General features: G+C 36.1%; 1 protein-coding gene across 5 annotated transcripts in view; it reads left to right on the top strand.

The window, feature by feature from the left end:
* Nucleotides 1-1,658: 1,658 nt before the first annotated feature.
* LOC150093095 (uncharacterized) overlaps nt 1,659-20,662 on the top strand; it is a 390,523-nt gene continuing 371,519 nt past the window's right edge. For 2 of the 5 annotated variants that reach the window (XM_090413299.1, XM_090413294.1), the window contains exon 1: nt 1,665-1,928. The gene's annotated coding sequence lies outside the window, so the exon portion shown is untranslated. Of the gene's footprint in view, nt 1,929-2,254; nt 2,287-2,511; nt 2,633-20,662 lie in introns of those variants that run through there. The other 3 variants (XM_090413295.1, XM_090413297.1, XM_090413298.1) reach the window with 3 other exon arrangements.

Genomic DNA, 20,662 nt, shown 5'->3' with positions numbered 1-20,662 from the left:
GCAACTAAACCTCCAGGTACGTAGCAACACTACTCCATATATTTCATTTTGTTAACCTGCACGTTTTACCAGATATCTGCAAACTCAGGACTTTCAGGATTTTCTATCGTAACTGGACTCGTCATCTGATATCATTATTAGCACTTTCATGCTCCAATATCTGTTCTGTCAATTTTTAAAATATTTTACACCCTTTTACACTAAATCCCCGTGTAAACATTTGATTATTATAGCAAGATTTCACTAATTCCAACGAGTTTGCCCACAACATATTTAATTAAGCCACGAACTCAAACCATTCATTCCTGATGATCCTGCTATTTGTGTGCAGATATAAATAATTTCCACCTGGCTTTTTCTTATACTTAGATCAACAGTTTGTTTGGCCCTAAAAATTTATTGGCACATACTCAAGTGCCAAAAGATTTCAAACGTCTATGTTTCTGACCAATTAGATTGCACAGTTGGCCAGAAACTACTATCGTGGTTTGGAGTTTGTTCTCATGGATATTACTGAGTACTCTCATCTTAGGGCATACATCTTGACCACAAATTCTTATCTAGGGGTTACTTCATACCAGGTATTGTCATACATCTAGTTAATGTGATCTAATGATCTGCAAGACAACGCTCCATGTCACAGGCTTGGCATTGTGTGAGCATATTGAAGCATTCCATGTGCTCCCTCGACAGCCCAGTTCTTCTGAATTGAATCCCTTCGAACATTTGATCATATGGAATACGACATCCCAAGTAGATGCCATAGATTTAGCACTGCCGCTGATCTATGGGACATTATTTTGTCTAGCTGGTCTAGAACACCTCTGTGGTTTAGCGGAGACGGATGCAAGTGGTTAGTTATTACAGCCAAACAAGGCATTATGAACACTTATGAATACACAAGTGTTCATAATGTTTTAGCTCACGAGCACAAGTCTCAGTAACATTACCCATATCTACCAAGTTTAGAAAAGCACAATTCATCATTTTCTCCTGTACTCAGCATCCCACAATTCTGAAACAATCACAGCCACTCTCCTCTGGGCTCTCTCTATCTATCCCCATGATGTCTCCTTATCATCTAGAGATCCATGTGACCAGATCTGTGCCCAGTAATCCAGTTACGGCTATCAGTGTCTTCTACAGCACCTCTATCCGCAGTAATCTCTTTTGGATTATGATAACAATTTTCTGAGTAATTTTCGCATTTTTTGAAATATGTTCCCTGAAGTTCAACTCAGTGTGAAATCTCTTTGTTACTCTTCTTCCTAAATTATTATTACCTGCAAAGAGTAGCATATGTCCTCTCAAACTTTCTTATCTACAATCAATAAGTTTGACAGGATGTTTTTCTTTTCTGTTAACTCATAGATTTACCCTAGGGATATAGAATATTCTTAAAATTAATTGTATACTTTCTGTTTAATTATAATTCTTTTTTATAATTTATAAAATTCTTTTTTATAATTTATAAAATTCTTTTTTATAATTTATAAAATTCTTTATTATTCTTTTAATAAAAGTTCATTTTAAGATCAGAATTAGAAGAAAATACACAAAAGTCAGGATTTAGAACAACTTGTGACGAAGGGCATTCGACGTGATAAAGCATTTGCCACGAACTGGTACTTTCATTATCATCATCAAGGGGAAAAAAAAAAGTTCTTTCCAAGCAACTCCATTTCATTGACCTCTACAAACAAATGACGTTTCGGATTAATATGTTTCCGTTTCCGTTTTCCAATGTGGTTGGGTGCATTACTGACGAAAGTGGAATGGCGGTACATTATTGTCGGCAATATTTATTGTTTATTTGTTGATTGTTTCTCTATTTAAATATTCAATTCCGTTCGTTCGTTGTACTACTTATAGGATAGTGGGAAAGTGTTAACATGACGCGAATTATAAAGTGAAGTTCGTCTTCTATGGTAAGATTTCATACTGAAAAATATTTAATTGGTGAATATTATGACAGCTTACGAAGAGAAAACACTTTTTATTTATTTATTGTTAATTACTTTTCAGAAATGAATCTGTGCGTCAGGTACACTTAAATTCACAATTAGACCCAGTCGTCGAGGTCAATTGCATCAGGATGAGAATCTTGTATTGATTTTAATTAAAACTTCTGATTGAGCAGAACGAACCGAATTTAGTTCTTGACTGATGCGCAGTCTCACAATAAAGTCTGTTTTCAGTTACGTCATTGTTATTTATTAGTAGGAATTAAAATATATGCTACTTTCCGATCTAACGTGCCCTACTAGGCTTATTGGGCTAACCCATGTATGTCATAAGTTGTAGTAATATATAAATTCAGTTTTCCCTCTGATATGAAATGCTTAGTTATGCTTGATTAATTAATATATGATAGTGGTGACATTTCATTTGCTGATTAAGCTATATTTACTGATATTTGATTATCCTGGAGACATTTCATTTCTCTTTGTTTCATTGGACGTATATAAAACCAATTTGACATATTCACTGGTTGTATATTAAACTCATCTAATAGAAAATTCCGTTATAACAACTGGTTCCAACGTATACAAAAGACGTATTTTTATCCCATATTAAAACTTTTTATTACCAAAATGTGTAATAAATGCAGCTTTGTGGAAAAACCCGAGATGTACGCCATATACTGCTACTTTATTATGTCATAAGATAGTTTTTCATATTCTAGACAGGAAATATTTTTACGAGTTCTTATTTTACCTAAGATTGGCGAGCGTAACCCAGAACATTAAACAGACTTTTTTTTAAAAAAACTCCATATTAGTTATGGATAATTCATTAATATTCAGCCAGAATATAAATGATATAAAAAACGTCATAATAACTGTGTAGTTATTATGACGGTACTTATTATGTAGGTACTTATAACCTGGAGACAGCAGGGGATCTAGAGAAGTTTCTTAGATATTATTATTATTATTATTATTATGTGACAACTCCAGGGAGTCCTAAGACTCATCATATATACAAATATTCAGTTTTAAGAGTTTAATTTCCCACGAGTCTTCCAATATTAAACTGATTTTCTATATTAGATTAACAGAAATACAGTTATTGTGTACGTGTCTTATATCAGAGATGTGTGTAAGATTTCCCTAAATGGGACAGGAGTTCTCTATTAACTTTTTTTTTTTATACTGTTGTTTAACATTATTATTATCATTATCCCATTATTTTATTCCTCCACGGAATGAAAACACTCACCATGGGAGTCATCATTATCAAACACACACCATAATGATTTTTTGTTATTTTCAACCATATGAACTATGGAAAAGATTGACATCAGTGGGTATATATTAGTCAAAGTAGTTTATTTGATACTAAGTAAAAAATACTGACAAGTTTTGCCAACTTAGCTGTTTGGCTTCTTCAGGGTGAATTAAATAGATACAAAACTTAAAGACTAAAACTGTTCATGAAGGAATGAACCGAATACAGTTGTATTTCTGTTCATTCTTTCATGAACAATTTTAGTCTTTAAGTTGTTTTGTATCTATTTAATTCACCCTGAAGAAGCCAAACAGCTAAGTTGGCGAAACTTGTCGGTATTTTTTACTTAGTATCAAATAAATTACTTCGACTAATATATACCCAGTTGATGTCAATCTTTTCCATAAATACACACCATCATTTAAACTGCACCTTAAACTTATTGTACTGCATTCATAACACTCTCAGACAATTCATTTGGCTCACCTGTTGCTGTCTAAGAAAAAATCTGCTTCACAACACCCTTGCTCACTTTTTCTTATACATTTTCAAGAGATGCTTTCTTCTTTCCCTCATGGAAACTAGGTTTTTATCTTCTAGGGCAGACAGATTGGCTGGCAAACATGCACAGTCACATATATACATAATGAACTGGTCTTATATTCACACTGTTATTAATAAACATCGTAGATTCTTTAACCATAATTTCACTCAATCTCTCTCTCTCTTCCCCCTCCACTCAACGAAAAATTTCTCCTTCATTAATCTGTTACGATCCCATATTCTCAGTTATATATCTGAATTGTCTATAAGAATCATCTCCCATGATGAGTCTGACTCTATGGAAGTCAGATGTTAATAATAATAATAAGTAACTGGTGAACTGCTGGTTAGAGATAAATACAGAATTAGATCATTAAAGATAGGAATATTTCTCAAGGCTGGCATGAGATTGTTAAAGAGCATTTCTTGTTTAAATGATCTAGTTGCATTTTATAATAAGATGGCAGCTTTGTTGTATATAGAAAAAATAATTTTTAAATATATAAATCTGTTAATGCCTTTTATTCCCTTTTAGAGTAGGTGAGGCCATTTTAGTACTCTTTAACTTTTGGAGACTTATTGGGCTGTTCAGTTTTCCACAGGTAGCCAATCAGCGATAGCTGGCCAAAGACTATTACTAATTTTAAGCAACATTGTGAAGAGATGACAGAGAAGTGCTTTTATCTTGTGGTCCCTAACACAATATATTTATTGTCTGAAATAGTGTGGGTTGTACAGTCAATTTTCTTGAGTTTATGGAATGAAAAACCCCAAGTTTATGAGAGAAAAAAACAACTTGCATATGCCACAGATTGACTATCTCGGGAATCAGTCAAAGAAAGGTTTAGAAAAAAAAAGCTCCCCTAGTGAATGACTGGAATTGAACTCTGATCTTTCTTCAGGTGGCCTATTTGTAGAAGCAAATGCCACTTCCCCAGAGCTACACAGGCTTATGTGTTGGATATAGGAATTTTTTAATATCACGTTCAAATAAGAAATTACAGAACTTGTAGAAAATTGAGTTGTGGATTGGCAGAGGTAATGCTTATACAATAATTTTTCTAGATTTTGCAAAAGATTTTGATAGAACACTGCTTGATAGAGAGTAGTTTTGGAACTGGATAGAGAATGGATAGGCAATTGGTAAGTAACTTGGATAGAGGAATGGAAAGTCTGATTAAACCCTTTGGGGGGGTGGAGTGGTATTTCAGAGGAAATGAGTGAGGAACATTATGCCACAATGTTTTGTTCTGAGATTGCTGTTATTTAAGTTATATAATGATGATATATTTAAATTTTTCATCCACATTTTCTTTTTCTGTCAGAAGAAAAGGTACATGTCTCCCTAAATCTCTTTAAAATCACATTAACAGTATCCAAACCAATACCACACTCATTGGTAATTTGACTTGGAATCATGGATGTGTGCTGAGAAAGACTATATATTTTTGAACACTTTATTGAAGATGTATCCATTTCATAGCTACACAAAATGAATAAAACACTATGAATGCCAACTTGTTTACACTATTAAAAATACACACTGTTATTAATAAATATAGAGACAGTTAAATAATGCAGCACTCAACCAAAATAAAAACTGAAAATAGTGAATTGAAACAAAAATTATTGTGAACTGAAAAACAAAAACCAAACCAAAAACTTGACAAACATTCGGCTTTCTTCAGATTAATTTGTTTGCTACTGTATTTCTGTTTCTTTAGTAACCAAATCATCCGAGTGAAGCATTTTAGCCACTTTTGCAGTGTACTCTCTATCTAAGCTTCAACTCCTTATCTACCAACACCTCCAAATTCCTGACTGCATCACTTTCCTGGAGTACAATTCATCAATATGGTCACGGCTTGTTGTCGTTCCTGCCCCAAAATGCATAACTTGACACTTTGTTACTTTAAACTGACATCCATTCTCCTTTGTCCATACTGCCAGACTATTTAAATCATCCTGCAAATTTTAATATAAATTTTTTGACTATTGCTCAACCTAATTTGCACAACAGCAAACAATTGATGATCATTACCTCACATCATTACTTATATCATTAATTTACAAATTAAATTGTAATGGCTCAAGTGCAGAAGCATGCTACTGGCCATCTACTGGAGTCTACTCCTTGCTAAAGTATTTGATATCTCTCCATCAGCCACCCTTTTATCCAAATCACAACTTTATACCCATTTCCCCTCATTTAGTTCATTTATCATAGGACGAAATGATAAGCAAGCTTTTGTGTAATATGGGGCTCCTATTACGATACACTGTTTCTTTTTGGCTACAGTTACTTTAAGTTAATGGAAGGAAGGCATTTAATGAAAATAATGAGTACATTTTATAGCTGCACAAATTATAAGAGTTAAAACAGAAATATAAAATTACCATCAAACCATATAAAATGCATAAAACCATATCTTCTGGTCTAGTAATATCATCAGCATTTTAGTATGACAGTCTTCAGAAAGATTTCTGAAGATAGTCATACTGAAACAGTCTTTCACCTCATTCTCATTATTCTCGAACTCATTATTCCTTTTTTTTTTACTTGGGTCTATTTGTAACAGTATTTTAAATTGTATCCACTTTTATATTTTTTACTATGATTTTAGGTTTCTTATGTCCTTGTATGTTTCTTTTGCTCTTGCATTTTATATGGTTTTATGGTAACTTTATATTTCTGTTTTAACTGTTATAATTCTTGTCATATATTGTTTATAATTCTCACAGTAGTTTTATTTTATTTACCATTTCCATATTCTGAATTTTTTGATCCCTTTATTCCATTATTTTCAGCACATTTTGTCTTGGAGTTTTAACTACAGGTTTAGAATACCACTAAGTTATTTATCAGAATTCCATGTGGCATGCTGTCAGAAGCCTTCCAAAGTACAGTAGTGTGACAGTGTAGCCATTACCTTTCTGTACCTTAGTTATCACAGTGTTATAAAAGATAAGTTTCCAAGGCATGACCTGCCCTTCAGAAAACCATGTTGTCCCCACCCTCACCTCATATAATGCCTCCATAGGGCAGCTGGAAGAACGATGGTACATCGTGCCCTAGATTGGAAAAAGGCCTAAGTTCAATTCTCGTTGCAATGAAAGGATCTTTATATGGGAATTTTTCAATTGAAGGTGAGTTAGCCAATCTCATATGGAGGTAGCAGGGTTTTTCCTCCCAAAAACTCATTTTTCATCCCACATACAGACAAACTCAGAATATACATAATTTACAGACAAAAATACTGGTGGGCAGTAGATCGCATTGGTGTAGATGATGATGGTAGTGGTGCTTCAGTGTAGTTGGTGGATTAAGTAGTGGAGACAGAGAGTTGTTGAGCAGGTGCCCTTCCTTGATACGTCTTTGGACTCTTTGGAGGTGTCATGAAATAATAATAATATAGTATTATTATTTCATACAGACATGAAATGGCTCAGGAAATGACATCATACATTATTTCATACAGACATGTCATGAAATAATAATAATATAGTATTATTATTTCATGACACCTCCAAAGAGTCCAAAGACTCAAGGAAGGGCACCTGCTCAACAACTCTGTCTCCACTACTTAATCTACCAACTACACTGAAGCACCACTAGCATTCCTATCTGCCCTTTCATGGATTTTTCTCTTGACCAATTTTTCCAATATCTTGACCACCACTCCTGAGATGGTGATAGATTGATACTTTGCTACCTTGTTCTTAGAATCTCCTTTATGCAGTGGAACTATTTTCCTCTCTTTTTGCCTCTTGGGACCAACCCCAGAGCTAAGACTTAAATTCAACAGTGGTCAATTTAAGGCACTGACAGAATTCTTGCAATGCTTGAGCTTATATATATATCATCTAATCCCATAGCTGTATTTATATCAAGGTTCTGTAATATCCTATGCATTTCCAGTTCATCTAACTCTATTTTCACATCAGCACTTGCTGCACTTGTTATTGCAATATCTCCACAAAGTGATCACTTAGTAATCACTTTGTGGAGATATTGTCAGGAAGCAGACAAAATTCAACTATTTTGTCTGCTTCAGTTACCTTCCTACCATTGCCATTTGCCAAAATTATTCTTTCATAATTATCATTTCTTTTAATTCTCATGGAAAGGCTTAGACGTTGGTTATGCATTTTCACTATATTATTTAAGGAAATTACAATGTACTAGGATATACATTAAAATAAATTTTAATATATATCTATATTTCGGCAACATCACGTTGCCATTTTCAAAACTTCAGCCCTAAGAAACGATCCAAACCTCAACAAATTTGGCTGCATGAGGCTTCCTCAAATTTGGGAAACCTACATCAGAAGACCTTCAGCCCAGTCACCCAAGAATACCAACATTGCCTGCTAGAGGGCACCATCAGGACTTAAGGAGAAATAATAGCTTCATACTTCTTCCTCACTTATTGTTTTGCTGTGCCTATGTGCACGTCTTGTACTTAAGTTCTTGAAAATGGCAACGTGACGTTGCCGAAATATAGAAATATATTAAAATTTATTTTAATGTATATCCTAGTACGTTGTAATTTCCTTAAATAATATAGTGAAAATCATTTCTTTTACTTGTCACAAACTGAAAAAACTCTTTGAGATTACTTTTAGTTTGACAGCTAATTTTCTCTCATACTTCAATTTTGCTTTGCTTACCATATTAGTCACCCTTCTGGCCTGTGTTTTGTACTGCTGCTCTTATGCCTGCCGATCAGTTTCTTACAGAAGTCACTCCATAGATTTTTCTTTTTTTAGTGTCCTGTTTAATAATGTTATTCATCCATTTAACTCCTACTCTGTTTATCCTCCTGACTCTAGGTATGCAATCTATTACTATCCACAAACACTCCTTTACCACCTTTTTTGCTAAAGTTTATCAGTCTATCATGCCATGGCATTGCTCCAGTCTCCTGTTTGTTTTACTTATTAGCTCTGTGCTCTGTCTACATATATCCTCACTTAACTGAAAATTCCACATATTTAGCCACCTTCCAGCTCAAGATCACATGATCACCTTTTCCAGCTGGTGGCAATGTGTTCATCCTGGTTACAGACAAATTCTCTGATACAGTTACGAGATTTAGCACTCTGAAACCTCTGCTATTTTTCATTCCATGCTGCCTCAGGTAATTACTCCTTGGTAACTGCATAAATTCCGTTTCCTATCTTATTGAAGTCCCATCATATTTACTTGCCCTTCATTCATTGCAATGCATACCATCTGCTTTATTCTGTCATTATAACAATAAGATAAAATGTAACTCGCACCACTACATCTCATTCATTCCTCTTGTATATACTTGTGTATTGTTATAACCTTTGCTATTGTTCAGTATTACCTATCATGTTCTTGCACCAATAAACCAACAACAACATCCTCATGTATACAGGAGGGGAAAAAAAAAGGCTTGATACTATACAATCTTTGGGTCTTTCAAATCTGATGTTAACAAGTTTCTTCTTTCTTCCTCTCAACGTTCTTTCTGTTTGTGGTATAGTAAAACCCTGAAGTTATGCGGTAGGTGGGACCAACAAAAAGCGCGTAAGTCGAATTCGCGTAACTCGGAGTATAATTTTGCTTGTAACTTATATACAAACATACAAAATAGTTAATTGGGACCAAAGGTTTACAAAAACACCTTTTTGTAAACCTTTGTTTAAAAAAAGGTGTTTTTGTAAACAAATCTACATTTTGTGTAGATGTGGGATTAATATTAAAAAAAACATATATAATATATGTGCTAGCTCCAGCACTAAAGTACTTGAGGTTTGCTGATCTGGTTGTTTGGCTGGGTGGTGTATTCACTCCTGATGTTTTTGTACTTTAGATGACAGTTGCAGATGATTTTCCACCACCAAGTGTGTGACTGCCACTCTTATTATTAGAGGCCTGTGCCATTTGAAGCAAATGTTCCATGTTTATTTTTTAGATTGGGGTCACTGGACTGTCTAACCATTAGTCCACTCTTGGTTCTAATCTATAGGTTTACCACTTTTTTGTAGATAATGACACGTGATTTGAAGTCTCATCCTGTGTATACAGTTAAAACTGTTAAAGCTCTGAAACATTCCTTTAAAAACAATGTCATCATCACTCACCCTCTTTATTGCTGAATTTACTTAATGTCTTGATGAAATGTCCAGTCACTTCTAGCTCCTTATCTATCATTTTCATCCTTACTCAAACTTTGTACAAAATTTCATTCAGCAGGATTAAATTCCTGATTTCGTTTTATTATCAAAAGAATTGCCTCTATTTTTTCTCCATTGTCTATTTATGATATAAACACCACTAAAAGCTTGTGAAGTCTAAACACTTAGTGCTATGTATTGGCTGAGAGAGAGAGAAGAAAGGAATTTGTTAATGTATATGTTGAAAAGTTGGAGACTGTGTGTGTTGGTAAAATGATGAAGATTGTTCCAAGTGACGGAACAATCTTCATCATCAAGCTTTCTCCACCTTTGAAACGAATTGCCATAGTGTTGTACTGCCCAAGTGATGATTTACGCTTGGACTCGCCGATAGTTCTTCGGCATGAAACTTTTAGATTTCGATGGATTTCGATCTCCGAGTTTCGTACCCGGGTGTAAAATAATACGGGATTTACTATCCCCCTTAACTTATCTTCATCTTACTCCAGAATAACTAGAAAATCACTGTTTAAGGCATTGGCCATAGAAAATTTTGAAGCTTGAGTCATTTGAGCAAAGTTTTGTTAATGATGAGAGGGATGAGATGTATTATCAGCAAAGCTATGAAAGGATTGGACATTATTGACATTGTATAGGAGAAAGAATACAGTTGAAAGCACAAAGCTTAGGGTACTTTGCATTGATTGAAAAATCAGATAAGAGGGAACCATCCATAATGATGCACAATGTATGAGAGGAAGCTGGTGATCCACATACGAAAGACAGGAGCGAGAGACCTTAAGATCATAGCATGGAAGAAGCCATGATATGAGACTTGATCATATGCATTGGAAATATCAAGATCAACCTCACGAGATTCTTCAAATCTTTCTATGGCCTGTGTCCAGAGGTAGTTTAGTTTAGTGAGGAGGTCTGCTCTAGAAAAGAGTGGTGGAATTCATACTGGTGATCATTGCTATGCTAACCATTACCGCCGCTGACATGTAAGGTGCCTTTGTGCAAAAAGATTTTTTTGTCCCCCCCCCTTTGATAAAAATGTACAAAAGGTTTTTAAAAATGTAAATGTCAAAATAGATTTCTTAAAACAAACAAATCTTTTACGTTTTTCACTTACCATTCTTGAAAATCAGAATATACTTTCACAAATACCACAACAGCAGAGTACTCCGATTGTGATCGATGCATGTCCATCCATCAGTGGCTTTAATAGGCACTTAAGCACCCATAGTCTTCCAAGCCACTGATGGATGGACATGCATCGATCATGATCGGAGCACTCTGCTGTTGTGGTATTTGTGAAAGTATATTCTGTAATAAGAGGATAAGGCGGTTACCTCTATGCCTCTGAGTATTCTTGTCTGTAAATTGCATGTGTTCTACTGGCTGGTTTGTCTGTTGTCATGATCAGCATATGCACAGTAATAAAATCCTTCACACAGCCATTGCAGACATTATTGTGAACATTCCAGTATTTCAACCATTGAATATCATATTCAGATGACTACATAGCTTTAACTTAGAACCAATAGAAAGGCAGAAAGGTGTCGATCTGTATTATCTACATAGAAGAAGGTTCAGCTCAGTTGTTAGACAGTTTTCTGGAATTGCAACAATATGCTCACTGGAAGATGTCAGTGGCGCTGATAGTTTCAGATTGCACAATATGTATGGTTTCTCTGAATTGATATGCAGTACTTGTTTCAGAAGAAGTGAAATCTGACATAAGTGAACATGTGTGGATGGTGTTTGGAATGGAGAACTGATTTTTGAAAACTTACTTTTGTGCCTCCCCCCCACAACTTTATGGCACCTTTTGTTCAACTTGCACACCTACTTGCAGCAGCCCTGAAGCTACCTAGAGACTCACTGTCTTTAGCTAATAAACCAAACCTTGGAGATTCAGTGGCAAACCTTGAAGAAAACCCTGACTGATTCAGCCAGAGAGGCATGTGGTGAGGTTGTCTGTAGAAAAATTAGAACTCCATGGTGGACACAGGAAGTTAAAGAGGCAGTGAAGGAAAAGAAGAAAGCATATCAAAAGTTCCTGGCAAATAAGTCAGCTTGTGCTCTTAGAGAATACAGAGACAAATGTAAGACTAGCAAAACAAAAGTCATGGGAGGACTTTGGCAAGAACATAGAAAATAAATATTGAGAAGGTGGTAAGATATTCTGGAGGTTTTTGAAGAAGCTTAGAAATGGAGGAAAGAGTGCTGTAAAAGGAGTTAGAGATGATAAAGGTGACATGAAAACAGGAGAAAAAGATATCCTTGAAGTATGGAGTAATTACTTCAAAAAATTGCTAAAGGAAACAAGCAGTGGTAGCACCGATCATGATAAAAAGCACTCAACAGGCATACAGTCAGGAATATATATCCATACTTTTTGAAGTAGAAAAAGCCATCAAAGGTCGAATATCATCTACTCCTGCTGCCTTGATATGTGGAAAGGCAGCAGGAGTAGATGATATTTGACCAGAAATGCTGAAGTATGGTGGTATAAAAGTCTTACAGTGGCTGCACTGCATAGTTCAGTGGGTCGAATTTCTGATGTTTGGAGTAGAGCTCTAATAGTACCCATATATAAAAAGGGAAATAAAACTGAATGTGAGAATTACAGAGGTATTTCCCTACTGAGTGTTCCTGGCAAGATCTATGCAAGTATATTTGAGAAACGGTTGAGAAGAATTGTGGAAGAAAAGCTTGGTGAACAGCAAGCTGGATTTAGGCCAAATAGAGGCTGTCAGGATCAGATCTTCACATTACGAGAAATAGTCGAGAAATCATGGGAATATAACAAAGATCCATATTTAAGTTTTGTCGATCTGGAAAAGGCATACGACAAGGTGCCAAGAGAGAAGCTATTCAATACACTACAGTTATATGCTGTCAATGGGGCATTATATCAGGCAATACTTAGTCTTTATTTGAGTTGCAAGTCAGCAGTTAGAATTGAAGGAAGTACAGGAAGATGGTTTAATATTAAATCTGGTGTGAGACAAGAATGTATATTATCCCCTCTGTTATTCATTATCGATCACATTATGAAGGAAAGTGGTATTAAACATGATACAAAAATTGGAGATGTTAATGTCAGCTCTTTGCTTTATGTGGACGATGTTATTCTTCTAAATAAATCTGCTACAAGTTTGCAAGATTCCCTGACTAAATTGAATAACTGTTGTAATAGATATGGTATGAAGGTCAGCAATAAAAAGATAAAAGACAATGAAAATAGGTAGAATTGTTGAAAATGTCAACTGTGTTTTGAATAGGGAACCTGTGGAACAAGCAAAACATTTCGGCTATTTAGGCACGATTTTTAGTGAAGATGGTAAATTAAATATGGAAACAGACAACAGAATCAACAAAGCTGGTATGGTGGGAAGTCAATTGAATAAATTCATATGGAATAAGAGAGAAATTAGTTAGACACTAAATTAGCTGTATGCAAGACAGTGTTGAAACCAGTTTTAACTTATGGATCTGAGAGCTAGGTCAGAAGTAAAACACTTGACCAAAGACTAGAGACCGCAGATATGAGAGTCTTGAGAAAGATTAGAGGCATGAACAGATGGCATCAATGGCAATATCATATTAAAAACGAGGATATTATGAAAGAACTTGACATTGTCAGCATCCAGGAATGCATTAGCCAAGCTAATCTCAGGTGGTATGGTCACTTGAACAGAATGGGTGAGGAAAGATTAGCAAAACAAGTGTACGCTGCCAGGTTGGCAAGAAAACGACCCAGAGGAAGACCAAGATATAGGTTGATATGGTACAAAGTGCCTTAGACTATAGAAATATAAGATCTGATAATTTTGGAGTCTTGACAAGTAACAGACTGATTTGGAGGAAAATTGTAGATAGGAAGTTAGTAATGATGTAAATTTTTCATGTAGTACTATCATATCGTGTACACCCCTTGAGGGTACATGTCAGGAATTTGATAAAGAAAAGAAGAAGCTGATTATTGATGACTTCCATCATTTTTGAGAGTATTGAGATGAGGATAATGGGTCAATCATTGATGGTTAACTTGTATATTCAGTTTAATCCTTTATCCAAGTGTAAGCAAACAAAGTTTGCGGCTGAAGTATCTTCAGACTGGGGCAACCTGTGGCAAAGGTAGACTAAGTTCTCATCACTTTCCTTAGTATCCCATAATGCAAAGCACATGCTATGCATTATACATATCTGCAAGGAGATGTGCTTTGCATTATGAGATATTAAGGAAAGTGATGAGAACTTAGTCCACCTCTGCCACGAGTTGCCCAAGTTTTGAAGATACTTCAGGTGTAAACTTTGTTTGCTTACACTTGGATAAAGGATTAAACTAAATATATAATTTATAGTCTAACCAAGTGGGAAAAAACTTCCAACATTGATGGTTAACATTTATCTTCCTGTTCAGGCTGGATTAAAGCTTGCTTCATGCTGTTGTATAGATGCCAGATGAGTTTGATAGCTTGTGAAGGTTATACAGGATGGATGTTAATTTTAAAGCACAAACCTCTTAGTACAGCCAGATGGATACTATCTGGGCCAGATAATTTATTAGTATCAAGCCTATTTGAGTATTTTTCTGGTGCTCCTTTTGAAAAGATCAGATGAAGTATGCTGAGAGTTGTGTGTAGATCAGTAGGGGGATATTTGCTCTGGTCATCTAAACAATAGGAGGAAAACTAATGCCAAGGGCTTTGTCTCTTCTTTTACAGATATTACCATTGTTCCATCAGGATGAGAGAGGGATGCACAAACATAGTAGGGCAGAAGTTTTATCCAAAAGCCTTGGTCAGAGGCTGGGAAACTGGACTTCCATCTACCATTTTAGCTTAGTGCATTTGGCTGTTACAAAGTTAGCTTTAGATTTGCTAATGATTTTGTAGTTGTTGTAAGCTGTAGTAAGCAAGCTTAGTGAAAAGTTAGTCTTTAGCATCAACCATTGAGTGTATGCTGCATTTTTTAGCTTGGACTACAGTGGCATTTTTGATGTGAGAACAGTGGTTAAAGAATTGGAGCTACTTAGTATATTGGGTTATAATAGGTTATTTAATTAAGTCTCAGATCTGTCAATGTTTCAAGGCAGTGGAAGGAGGGCAAAATAATTCCCTTTCATAAAAGAGGATCTAAGTCTGTGGTAGCAAATTATAGACTAATATCAGACCTGTACTCAGGAGTGGTGGTACAGGAAAAGTTAGTCAAAAAAGAGAATTCAGGAATGGGTGGATAAGAATATGATAGTCTGAGGGCTTTGTGAAGGGTGGTCATGCCTTATTAGTTACTAACTTTTTATAATAGAGTGACAGTTGAGTTGGATAAAGGGAATAGCTACATAATGATACTGCTGAATTTTGCAAAGGTATTTGACAAGATATCACATGGAACTCGATTATGCAAACTACAATAAATGGAAATAGATAGGAAAATGGTGATATGGATACAAGAGTTGCTAATGGACAGATATCAAAAAGTAGTATATGGAGGAGCAGAATCCAGGAGAAGGCAGGTAACTAGTGGTGTGCCACAGGGCTCTGCTTGGACCACTGCTGTTTAATTTATACACAAATGATATAGGAAATAATTTGAAGATAGATATTGAGTTGTTTGTTGATGATTCAAAGTCGGGTAGAGTAATACTTAAAATGATGTAGAGAGCTTGTAGAATGATTTAAATAGGCTGCCAGTATGGGCAAAACATAATGGATGTCAGTTTAATGTGGAAAAGTGTCAAGTTATTCATTTTGGGATACAAAGATTACAAGCTGTGTATCACATTGAGGGAACTTCCTCAGGAAAATTGAGGAAGCCAGGGATTTGGGGATATTAGTAGATAGAGAATTGAAGTTTAGAGGGCATATTGCTCAAGTAGCCAGGATAGTTCAAAGGATTACTTGGTTATTGAAGAACACACTAAGAAGCAATGATAAGGGAGTTATCATTTCTCTTTATAAAGCCTTGATATGACCACTTCTAGACTACTGTGCTCACATTTGGTCACCTGGGTTTCTTGAGGATGAGGAAGTGGTGGAAAGGATTCAGAGGTGAGTGACCAAAATGGTGAGTGGTTTGTAGAATGCTTCCTATGAAGATAGATTAAGGTTTTGTGGAGTGATAGGCAAAAAACAGATGATATGATAGAAACATTTAAGTTTTGTAAAAGCTTTTGTAGGATTGATGCAGGAAATTGTTTCAGCACTTGACTAGAGGAAGCATAACAAAAGGTCATCCCTAGAAGTTAGGTAAGAGTGTGATTATCAAGGGCTTGAGGACTAGATTTTTTGGCTTCGAGACTGGTGAAAGAATGGAATGGGTTGTCTGAGTCAGTTGTGAGTGCTTCATCTGTTAATGGATTCAAGGAGAGGTATGATATTGTTGATAGTTGGCTCTCCTACAATGAATTTTGGGACTCCATGAAGGTTCCTGTTCAATAATAACAGTAATATATGCCTGTGTAATAATAACAGTAATATTTAAGGTTTGGGTAAGGGATTTTCAGTGAATTGGGGGATAAAGGTACTCATCCTAGCAAGAATAATTTCAGGTATTAGATCAGCACAAGTTCTTGGATGAGGAGAATAGAAGCAGTAATCAAACCATGGAAAAGAGGCATAAAAATCCTGAGGGACATCCCAATTGGCCCTATTGTAATGCCATAGGATACAAGGCTGAGATTTGCTTGGAGAAGGAAGATCCGTAGAAAAAGAAACATGGACAAGGTTGTGGTCTTGTGAATTTTTCAAACCAAACCGAAGTAAGCTCATTCTGTGGAGAGAACCGACACACATTAGTCTCATCTAACATATTTCACTTTAACCAATGATTTTCAGACAGTTCAATTCATTTAGTGTCACAAATTCTTTCCTCTTATTCCCTATACATCTGTGATTCACAACTCACATATCACCTCCTGAGGCTAATTCTTCTTCACCAGACTTTAACCATCCCCTTTATCATACTGTCTTGTTTTCCCAAACCCAACTATGATCCTTATACATTTTAGACCAATCCATCTTCATGTTGACTATCCTTTTGCATATACGTTGCTTGGAAAGAAGTCAACAGACACCGTAATGTGAGGAATGAACAGCCACAGCACCCACCTTAATAAGATGCAGGACCTCCTTTTGCTGTGATAATTGCAGCAATCCTATGGGGCATACTATGGGTCCAAAACTCCCACTGATTGCTATCACATGATAGCAATCAATGGGAGTTTTGGACCATTCTTCCTGTATGCATGTAATGAGGTCCTGGACTGTTGTGGGATGGAAATCCCTTTACCTCACCCAATGCTCCATTTCATCCTACAGATATTCAATAGGGTTGAGATCAGGGATCTGTGGAGTTCAGTCAGTTGTGGTGATGGTCATGTCAACAAACCATGCAGTTACAGCAGCAACAGCAGCCTTATGACATGGTACATTGTCCTACTGAAAGAGACAATGGTCAGTTCTTTAGAAATGAAACAAAGTTGGAAGCATTGCATTGTCCAGAATGTTCATATACCTAGGCACCAAAAGCAGAGAGGTCTCAGGCCAAAGGAAAAACAGGACTGTACGATCACACTGTAACTTCCAAATTTCATAGTTGGGGTTATGCCCTCTGGTAAGAGATGTTTACCGGGCATTCGCCATGCCCACACTTGTCCATCTGCTTGATAGATGGACAGGTGTAGCACACTTCCTTGCTCCATAACACAGCTTTCCAAACTTCCACTTTCTACTCTACACTTCCTTTGCACCTCTGAAGATGACACTGCATGTTGGTTTGGATAATGTGGGACTTGCACATTTTGAGTTCTACCTTGAAAACCCATGTTGTGAACCTCATTTCTAAATGTCTTTGTGCCGATTCATGTTCTAGTTGATGCCTGGAACAATGCATTTAACATGTCAGCAGACGAATTGCAGATCTTACATATTTTCCTTCACAGCACCCTATGGTCGTGTTTAGTAAGTTTGGTGGGTCACCCACTGCAGGTAACTCTTACAGTTGACTCCCTGCATTTCCATCTCAGTATGGTATCACTTATTGTTGACCAGGGATGGCCCAGTTTTCAGCAGTTTGCTGAACAGATAGGTCTGCAACATAACATCCTATCACAATTTCTCCTCTTTCAAACTCCATCAATTCCCTTCTCACAGCCATTTCACCCAGACATAGTTGCACTGACTTGGGAGCATCATATTTTTTTCAATTTACACAGGGTACAAACACATGACTTGTTACATGACATGATGCATCTTGTCCATGGGGGTGTCTGTTGACTTCTTTCCAAGCAGTGTATACAGACTACTATTTTTAGTGACCATACTTCCTATTCTGATCTCCTTATCTATTCCATTTTCCTGTTAATTTTGCATTATTACCTATTTTTTCTCATCTTTCACTCCTCTCACTGCTTTTCTATCTTCACTGTTCCTCACCCTTTCATAACAACTCTTTTAGTTTCTTGCTTTCTGCCTGTATATCTATTTTTCCTCAGGTCTATAATTTATTTTCATCTTTCTAACAATAGCCTCTCCAAATGATCATTGCAAAAAAAATGGACTTGACATTTGCCCTTCAATTGAAAAACACCTGTTTTTGTTGGTCTAGGCCATGAGAACCTTTTATAAGGGTTTTTCAATTGAAGATTTAATTTGCAGTCTCATACGGAGATATTAGAGTTTTTGCTTCCAGAAACTCAAGATTTTCTTTCTACAAAATAGACAAACTGACTGGAGAATTCATAACAATTAACAGACGATATATTTTGCCCTTATCGGCTTAGTTTTAGCTGTAATTCCTCACAAAGTCTGCTGACATCCCACAGGTCATCTTTGCTAGTCATATAAGTTCTTCAAAGCAATTCCTAGTTAGCACCCTGATCACTTCCCCCCATTTGCTGTATTCTGTGTTTACCCTATTATCAGCCACCTTCTAATATTTATCTTGACAGTCTCCTCTCTGTCCAAGTCATTTCTCTTACTACTACTAGATTTTTCTCCTCTTTTCCATAGTCCCCTTCTGGAATACAAACCTTATGCACACTCTCATTTATCACATCTGTAATAATGGAATTTCTGTACAGTACGGCTCTTGGAAATTTTCGTTGCCTTGTTCCTCTGGCTGTTCATTGATTTGATCTTTTTGCACTCATCCACATTCATCCATCAGTTGTCTATTCTCATGCTACATATATCTCATCTCATTTTGACCCTCACACCCCATTAATTGCATTCATTTGCATACTAGCATTTATTCTCTAGCTCACCCTTCTGCTCATGACTGCTCAAAAATCTTTGCTCACTATACATTTTTTTTTTTTCCTGTCTGCCACCTTTTATTGTATGCCCACACTTCCTTGAGCCGACCTTGGCAATGTGCCAAGAACAGTCAATTGAGTGCTAAATCGTTTCTCTGAATACGAGTGTACTTCAGTGGTTATTTTTGGGAAGTTAGTTGCTGTCGCGATATAATATATTTTGGTTACCTTCGGAATCGAATGCATAACGGTGGAAGACAAAACGAAGCTAAGTTTTCATTACTGTATTTAGTTATATTTCATGTTATTTAATGTACTTAAATGTTTTGTTTTGTAATTGTTTGTACTTTTTTTTCTATTTATTTAACGGAATTCATTAATTGAATAATTAAGGATTACACTACTCAGCAGTAAGGAATGATGACGGATTCAGCAGCAGTCACAAGTGGCGTATCGCCAAGTCCTCCACCATTTAAGAACTCAATTATTAGCAATATCATAAGGGACTTTGTGGCATGCAGTACTTGTGGCATGTATGCATCTCGGGAATTAGATATGTGGCTTGTGAAAGAGAGCGGAGAGCGTATATGCGCAAAATGCAGGCAGTTGGAGGAAATAAGTGCATTAGAAATATTGATATCCGACTTTGTTGCTCCAGGAACGGGGAATGAATGTAGGAAGACAAGTAGTGTGATAGGAGAGAATGAAAAAAAGATATATATGAATGGGAAAATAATAGTTGATAGTGTGGAAGGTGTGAGTGACTGTGAAAGTTTAGGAGATGGTTTTGTTTGGGAGAGTGAATTTAGATTAAGAATGACTGACCTGCAGAGAGAGATAGATGAGTTGAAAGAGGAGGTGGAATGTCTTGTGAATGAGAGCAGAAGTATGAAAGATAAGATTAGGCGAATGGAAGAGATGAATGCAAGGAGAATCAGAGTAGGAGAGAGAGAGAATTTAGGGAGTATGAGTGAGAAGTATGGGGGTGCTAGAAGAGGAGAGAATGGAAACAGTAGAAGAGAGGAGTAAAATTCGGACTTGTGATGAGTGGTAAAGCTGGTGAAAGTCTTGATCATTACGCAGAATGAATGCTCGCTTATACGTATACTTTTAGAACACATTCATACGCATTTCACTGATGTAACTCTAGTGATGTTATTTATTTCTGAAAAACTTGACACAAACTTGCTTTACAAGATTCTTGAAACTACAAAAACATTATAATTTGCCTTCAAACACTAATGTTGTACTTATTCTTTCACTTCGGGCACATTTAAAAAAAATGGATACCACACACAGCGGAAACTTTTCTAATCAAGTCCTAAGCGTCGTCTGCTTCTGTCACGACTGCAGCGCCTCCTCGCCAAAGTACACAGTTTTAAAGAGAATTCGCAAGTCTTTGTGACAAAAATCTTTACAGCTCCCTTTGGGGGAAGCACATCCGTCACAGGAGTGTCGATGTTGCAT

Source organism: Typopeltis vanoorti, chromosome 24 (assembly GCF_054136105.1).
Source record: "Typopeltis vanoorti isolate ZY-2024b chromosome 24, IOZ_Tvanoo_1.0, whole genome shotgun sequence".
Taxonomy (NCBI): domain Eukaryota; kingdom Metazoa; phylum Arthropoda; class Arachnida; order Uropygi; family Thelyphonidae; genus Typopeltis; species Typopeltis vanoorti.
The sequence above is the reverse complement of the archived record's forward strand: the minus strand, read 5'-3'. Positions and strand labels throughout refer to the sequence as shown.